Below are 7,810 nucleotides of genomic sequence, written 5' to 3'. Positions count from 1 at the left end.
TAAAGGAATCTTTAAATTTTTTACTCTACCAGTTCAATCACCCGTTAGAAACTTCAAAATTAGTTGAATCACATTGCGGTTCCAAGTTGCTGATTTGCCTAGGATGTTAAACTTTGAAGAATAACAGGATCATTCAAAAACAATGCATCTTTTACTTTAATGCGAAACATAAACTTGAAATCAAAGTGAATAAAAAAAATAAAATAAATAAAAAATAAAGTGGGAAAGAAAAATGCCATAAACTTGGAAATTAAGCAGTTTATCATAAATAAATATTTTTCCCCCGACATAAATATTGATGTATTATTACTTTATTCCCATTCTAATATTTTTTTCAGCCATTCAATGACGCGTTCTGGATTCATTCTGAGGACAGGAATCTCACAAGTGTCATTTTCTGTTTCGCTGCCGTTAAATTTCTTAATTTTTTGCACTGAGTATTCTATCTTAAGTAAAGATGGTACTATTAAATTAAATATAATATATAAAATTATATTAAATTTTTTAATTTTAATAAGTACAAATTATTTTAAAATATATTTTTTTATATATTTTCAAAAATAATTCTAACTTTTAAAAGTCACAAAGTATAAAATATAATCCTTTTTGATACTCCTATGTGTACAAGCATTATTTGTACAACATATGTGTGAATCATTTTCTTCTTCTTTAAATAATATGTTCATACCCTGACCCAATGCTATGGTCTAGACTCAAGTAAGCCAAAAAGGCTCAACCCAAAGGTTGGCCTTCACCCTATACCTGACCTCTATGAAAGAGGTCGGACTCGACATAAGCCCCTCCGCAAAGAGGTCGGGGTCGACATGAGCTGGCAGATAACACTTATTCAAATAAGTAACTGCCTCCTAAGATCTCTCATCCACTTCCAGAAGCAATATCCCAACAACCCTAAGATAAAGGGACGGTTATCCATCTTCAGAAGTGGAACTACTCCAACGGTGGTTATTGGATCATCACCTATAAATACACTGACACACTCAGGTAAAACCAAGTTCCAATACTCTAAAAGCCTGCTTATCCCCTTGCTAACTTAGGCATCAGAGTGTCTTTGTAAGTACCACCCCCCATTCTTCAAACACACAACTCGGACGGCGGCTCCCGATCGTGAACGAGTCAGAGACCACCTTCCATTGTCATTTGGGCCAATCTTACAAGCCCAATCCACCTATCTCAGGTTACCTACGTAACATTGGCGCCGTTACCGGGAACTTGGGAGATCAACGCATGATAGTGGAAGACCTGAACGAGGACGGACACACTGCATCCGAATCTGAGCAAGAACATCAAGATATAGTTAATAACGACAGAGCCATAATAACTCTGCAAGGAGAGGATAACCAGTACCAAGAAGGCCCCTCAGGGGTGAAAGACCCAAAGGGAATCCCCTCTGAAGTGCACGAACCAGAGAAAGGGGGGCAACCTCACGCTGCCGATCTCATGGGTCTGCTTCATGGCCACCAAGGACGGTTAGAACAGCTGAAACAAGAACTAGAGCGACAAAGGGAAGTGGAGAGAAACCTAAGGAGAGAGGTTGAGCAACGAAAAGAGCTTGAAGAAAAGCTCTTAATATTGGAATCCAATCTTCGAGGTAGGGGCTCTCGCGCTGACCGAGAAGATACCCCATTGGGGGGAGAAGATTCGTTCAATGAAGACATAATGAGGGCAAAAGTTCCAAGGAACTTCAAAAGCCTTGACATGGATCTGTACGACGAGACTACTGACCCAAAGCATCACCTGAGCAACTTCAAAAGTCGGATGTACCTAGCTGACGCCTCTGATGCTACTCGCTGCAAAGCCTTCCCAACGACTTTGACAAAGGCGGCGATGAAATGGTTCAATAGCCTCCCCCCAAGGTCGGTCACCAGTTTTGACGACCTCTCGCATAAGTTTCTTATGCGATTTTCAATTCAGAAGGATAAAGTCAAGCACGCGCCCAGTCTCTTGGGGGTAAAGTAAGAGGCCGGTGAACCCCTAAGAGACTACATATAAAGGTTCAACAAGGAATGCTTGGAAATTCAAGATCTGCGTACAGAAGCAGTAATCATGGGCCTAGTAAATGGACTCCGAGAAGGTCCCTTCTCTCAGTCCATCTCGAAACGGCATCCGACTTCTTTGAGTGATGTACAAGAAAGAGCTGAAAAGTACATCAACATGGAGGAAAACGCTAGGCTACGAGAACCAAGCTGGCGACCTGGGCACTCTCACCCATCAAAGGAGAAGGAGAGAGAGCCCAAGAAAAAAGAAGAAGTCGGGCCTGAAAGGCCCAGGAGATATCACTCTTATACTTCTGTGCGAGTTTCCCTAGTCAACATCTACAGGGAAATTTGTCACACTGAAAAGCTACTTCCTCCTCGGCCTATCAAGAATAAAAAAGGGGGGGGGAGTCGTAGCGAGTATTGTGAATATCACAAGTTATATGGGCACTCAATAAATGATTGTTACGACCTAAAAAATGTGATAGAAAAGCTGGCCAGGGAAGGTCGGCTTGACAAATATCTCATGGAAAGGTCGGACAACCATGGAAAGAGAAAACGAGATGAGGAAGATCAGAGAGACCCACCACCACAGACCCCGGAACGACACATACACATGATCTCGAGAGGGTTCGCTGGAGGAGGATTCACAAAATCATCTCGTAAGAGGCATTTAAAGGAAGTTTATCAGGTCGAAAGTGAACTACCCAACCTCCCCACCATTTGTTTTACAAAAGAAGACGGGCAGGGTATTGCCCCCGTACATGACGATCCAGTGGTAATCACTATGATTCTTGCTAACGCTCATCTACATAGAACCCTGGTAGATCAGGGGAGCTCGGCAGACATCCTGTTCAAACCAGCTTTTGATAAGTTGAGATTGGACGAGAAGGAGTTAAGGGCGTATCCTGACACCCTCTTCGGATTGGGGGATACACCCATAAAACCCCTAGGATTCATACCCCTACAACCTTTAGAAAGGGGATGAAATCCAAAACTCTAAGCATTGACTTCATAGTCGTTAATGTGGGCTCGGCCTATAATGCCTTAATAGGTAGAATGACTCTAAATCGGCTTGAAGCAGTGGTATCCACCCTCCACCTTTGCATGAAATTTCCAACACCAGAAGGAATAGCAACCATCATGGGTGATCAGAAATTGGCGAAAAAGTGCTACAACGAAAGCCTAAACCTGAGGGGTAAAGGCAAGGAAGTAAATACAATTGAGCTCGGAGGCATCCGATCTAAAGAAGAGTTGCAACCACAGCCCAGAGGGAAGACCGAAGAAGTCTAGATCGGGCAAGAGGACGGAAAAAATACCAACATAGGAGCCAACTTGAAAGAAGACTTGAAGCAGAAGCTGACAAGGCTCCTACAAGAGAATTCCGATCTCTTCGCCTGGGAAGCCTCCGACATGCCCGGGATAAATTCCGAGCTCATGGCACACAAATTGTCAGTGCACCCAAGATCCCGATCTGTACAGCAGAGGAGACGGAAGCTCGGTCCTAAACGAGCTTGATGAATCCATATTTTACAATATATTTTGGTTTGATTTGAGTGGATTCTATCACATAAACCCACATTTATTCACCTAAATAGCATGCTTTTGAGATTTCTTCCTAAATTGTGCTTGAAAGTGAAAACATGCTCTTTTGCGCTTAACTTCGTCAATTTTATTCACTTAATCCCATTTGGTGCCTTGATATATTTGTTAAGTGATTTTCAGGTTTCAAGGCAAGTATGGGTTGAAGAAGTGAGGAAAAGAGCATGCAAAAGGGAAGAATTCAAGAAATGAAGGATTTGGAAAGCTGCCAGCCCTGACCTCTCTGTACTAAATTGGTCATAACTTTAGCTACAGAGGTCCAAATGAGGCGGTTCCAGCGGCATTGGAAAGCTAATGTCCGGGACTTCAAAATGATATGCAATCTGCTATAGTGAACATAAGTCTAAGTGTGTGTACACACAGGTACTTGTGCGTACACACAAGTCAGAATTCAGCATGTGTGCGGACGCAGACATCTGTGCGTCCACACAGGTCCCTACATGTGACCTCATTAATTGCAACTCACTGGCAGCAATTTCTGGGCCCCCAAAATCCAATCCAACTCATTTCTGAAGCTATTTCAACCCCAATTCAAGTGGAAACAAGGGGGGCAATTAGGGTTTGCTTTTATGATGTTTTCTCTTAGTTTCTAGAGAGAGAAGGTTTCCCCTCTCTCTAGAATTAGGTTAGGTTTAGTTAATTTCTCTTTAATTTCGGTCTTTAATTATTGTTTTAATGTAATTTCATTTATGTTTCTTTACTTTATTATCTTACTTCTCTTAGTTCTTCTTCTTAATTTCTCTTTTATGTCATTTTCCATTTTATGAACACTCTTGTATTTCTTTAATTTCAATTAATGCAATTTATGTTTTATGTTCATTTATTGCTTTCTTTAGTTGTTATCTCTACTTTTCTTGCTTTTGGTAGTTAGACTTTATTTTTAATGCATTTTAAGATTATTTTATTTTCATGCACACCAAGTGTTTGATAAAATGCTTGGCTTAGTTTTTACTTAGTTTTTCTCCACTCTTGGCTTGAATTTGATGACTTTGGTGATCCTTGAGTCATTGATGTCCATTATTGTTTGATATATTAGAGTGAGTTAGTTGATTTGGTTTCCCTTGACTCTATGTGACCCCTTAGTGTTGACATAAGACTTAAGGATTGAAATTAACTATGCCTATTTGACTTATCTTCGATGTAAGGTTGACTAAGTAGGATTAACTCTTCATAATCGTCATATGTTTGTGGTCAATGACTAGGATAGGTAGCCTTAGCCTTCAATTACTTGCCAAGAGGTTTCTTGCATTTTATGTTTCCTTTACTTGAATTTAATTGCTTTGACTTTTATTGCGTTGACTTTTATTTGCTTTGATATTTAATTTCTTGCATGTTTAGTTTTCGTACTCTTGGTTGAGAAATTGGATGTTTGGGTGGAATTGAGTTGTGGATGTCCATTCTGTATTGTGTGAGAATAGTTAATTGGTTTGGTTTCCATTGACGCTAGTCTTTCACTAAGTAATTAGTGAGTTGACTAGGACTTATGGATTGAAATCAATTATGGCTTATTGACTAATTCTCAAGGAGGATTGATTGATTTGGAGTGATTCCACACAATTGCCATGCTTGTGGTCCATAACTAGGATAGGAATCCTAAAATCCCCAATTCTTATCAAGAGTCCTTTAATTGCTTTCCTTTAATTTCTTGCATGATCATTTACTTCCTTGCCATTTACATTTCTTGCCTTTCTTGCTTTCCATCTACTTTCTTGCTATTTACATTGCTTGCTCTCTTGCTTTCATTTCCAATCCCCTATGCTCTCTTCTCTCATAGCCAATAATTATACACTTCATTGTAACTCCTAGGAAAGACGACCCAGGAGCTAAATACTCTCGGTTATTTTGTATTGACTTTATTATTTGATTGATGGCCAATTTGTTGGGTTAGGACTATACTTACAACGCCAATTTCATTTTGATAATCAAATTCCTAACCTATGCAAATTGGGCGTCGGCAAATTTGGCGCCTTTGCCGGGGAGTTGCAATGGTGTAAAGTTAGTGGCTATTGTATATATGTTAATATGTAAATAGCTCGCTTTTTGGTTGTCTTTGTTGATGGTTAGGATTGGGATCCCAAAGGATATTGGACATTCAAGCATTTGGTGGGAAGATCAAGCACAAACCACCATAGCAAGGGCTCTCCCAATTGTCTAACTTAAAGACATTAAATAAAAATGCTTGGTAACTTTGTTCTAACTCTTCTCTTTTGTACATATTTTTAATTATTTGCTTTTTGTTATGCTTGGTTAGCTTAGAATTAGTTTAATTTTGAGTTGGTTATGTTAATTTTGGTTTGGATCATAAATTTATGGGTTCTTGCATGTTTTGGTGTTTGGTTTTGATTGAACTAAGGCTTGGTACCTTAGAATTTTGAATAAAAATTTTTGCAAAACAGGGCATCTGTGCGTACGCACGTACTTGTGCATGCGCACAAAACAGCTATTTTCTGCTTTCTGTGCGTACGCACTGACCTGTGCGCACGCACACACACGATTTTGTCCTCTGTTCGCAGCGCCAGCACACCTTGTGCGTGCGCGTTCCCCTGCTTTCTGCGACCTATGCGTGCGCATCCACTCGTGCGTACGCACACATACCCTTTTTGGCACTTTTGTGCGGACGCACAAACGTGTGCGTCCGCCCGCCAACTTGCAACCACTCTGGTGGGAGCGTTGGCACAGCGTGTGCACGTGAATCCCTGCCCCTTATGCTTTTGTGCGCGCGCACGGACCTGTGTGCGCGCGCACACATGATCCAACCCTTCGGAAAAAAACTTCTTCTGTGCGTGCGCACAGCCTTGTGCGCACGCACACTTCTTACCCCCTCTTCTGCCAGGAGCGCTCGCATAGTGGGTGCGCTCGTACACCTTCCCCTTTCCTCATAATGTGCGCACGCACACACCCCTGTGCGTGCACACGCCCCTGTTTTCTCACTATGCCTCTTTTCTTCTCTTCTTCTCTTCTCTCCTCTCTTCTTCTTCCCTTTCACCCTATTTTCTACTTGTTCTTGTTCATTTTGTTTGCTTTTCATTTTTATTTTGGTAATTATATTAGCTTTAGTTTAGTTGTTTGCCAAATAAATAAGTTACAAGTGTTTATTTAATATTGATTGGGTTGCTTCTTGCTTGAATTTGGTTTCAAGTTTGATAAATATGTGCACTGAGCATTAAAAGCCCTGTTTAAATGCCTAGATAAATTGTGAGTTTGGTTCATATGTTGTAGCTACCATATGCATTAAACTTTATTCTTGTTTGGCATCTTGAATTGTGCACTTTTACTTTAGTGAACTGAGTTGAGCTACTTATTCATCATGGTTCTTAAGTGAATATAATCACATAACAAGGTATTTGTTCCTTGTTAATGCCTTGCATTTTTTTTGAGTTGACTTGACTTGATTCTTATCAAGACTTGTCACCTTTTGTAACAAGCACCTTATACATGTGATTATTTCATTATTCCTAAGAATGAATAAGTAGTCTCTTTTCATCATGGAATTGGTTATTATTGATTTTGCCATTTTCTATTCACTTTGCGCTTTCACTTGCACAATCTCACTATCCAATATATTTTATACTCAATTCACTTTAGTTGTGGTTACCTAGGTTGTTTGTGCCTTAAGTTTTGCTTATTTATTACTTGCAACCTAGGACTACTTGATTGAGGAACATGCTATTTCTTTTTCTTTTGTGGTTCTTGTTTTACCCGATCAATGTATTGTGTTCTAAATTGTGCGCGCATTTAGAATACACGCATTGCATTTTATCATACCACACATCTTACTTTTCCTCAATTGTTGTTTATTTGTATACAAAGCAACCCAGAGCCCCCGGAGCCCACCCGCTGAAGGTGGAGCCTCAAAGCCCTTCATCCCTCGGATTGTGTGCATGCACGGAGGACCGTCCATTATTTAAGTGTGGGAGAGGATCGCTAACTTCAAGGGGGATAAAATTTCTTTTCTTAGACACTTTGCAATGCTCTTTTTGTCCTTTTTCTTCAATTTTTGCAATTTTTATTCTTGTTTGCATTTTGTTTGGTTTGTTTGTATATATCTCTTTAATCTTATTATTATAGGATAGTAAATACTTGTATGTTACATGTTAGATTGAATAAGTTTGGTAAAACAACAAAGAATTTTTAAGAAATCACTTTTTGGGCATTCCATTGATTAGATTTAAAAATTATTTTTGAACTTGCTTGAAGTATTTTTAAGGAACATA

This window comes from Arachis ipaensis, chromosome B10 (genome assembly GCF_000816755.2).
Source record: "Arachis ipaensis cultivar K30076 chromosome B10, Araip1.1, whole genome shotgun sequence".
NCBI classification, from domain to species: Eukaryota; Viridiplantae; Streptophyta; class Magnoliopsida; order Fabales; family Fabaceae; genus Arachis; species Arachis ipaensis.
Note: the sequence above shows the minus strand (reverse complement) of the source record.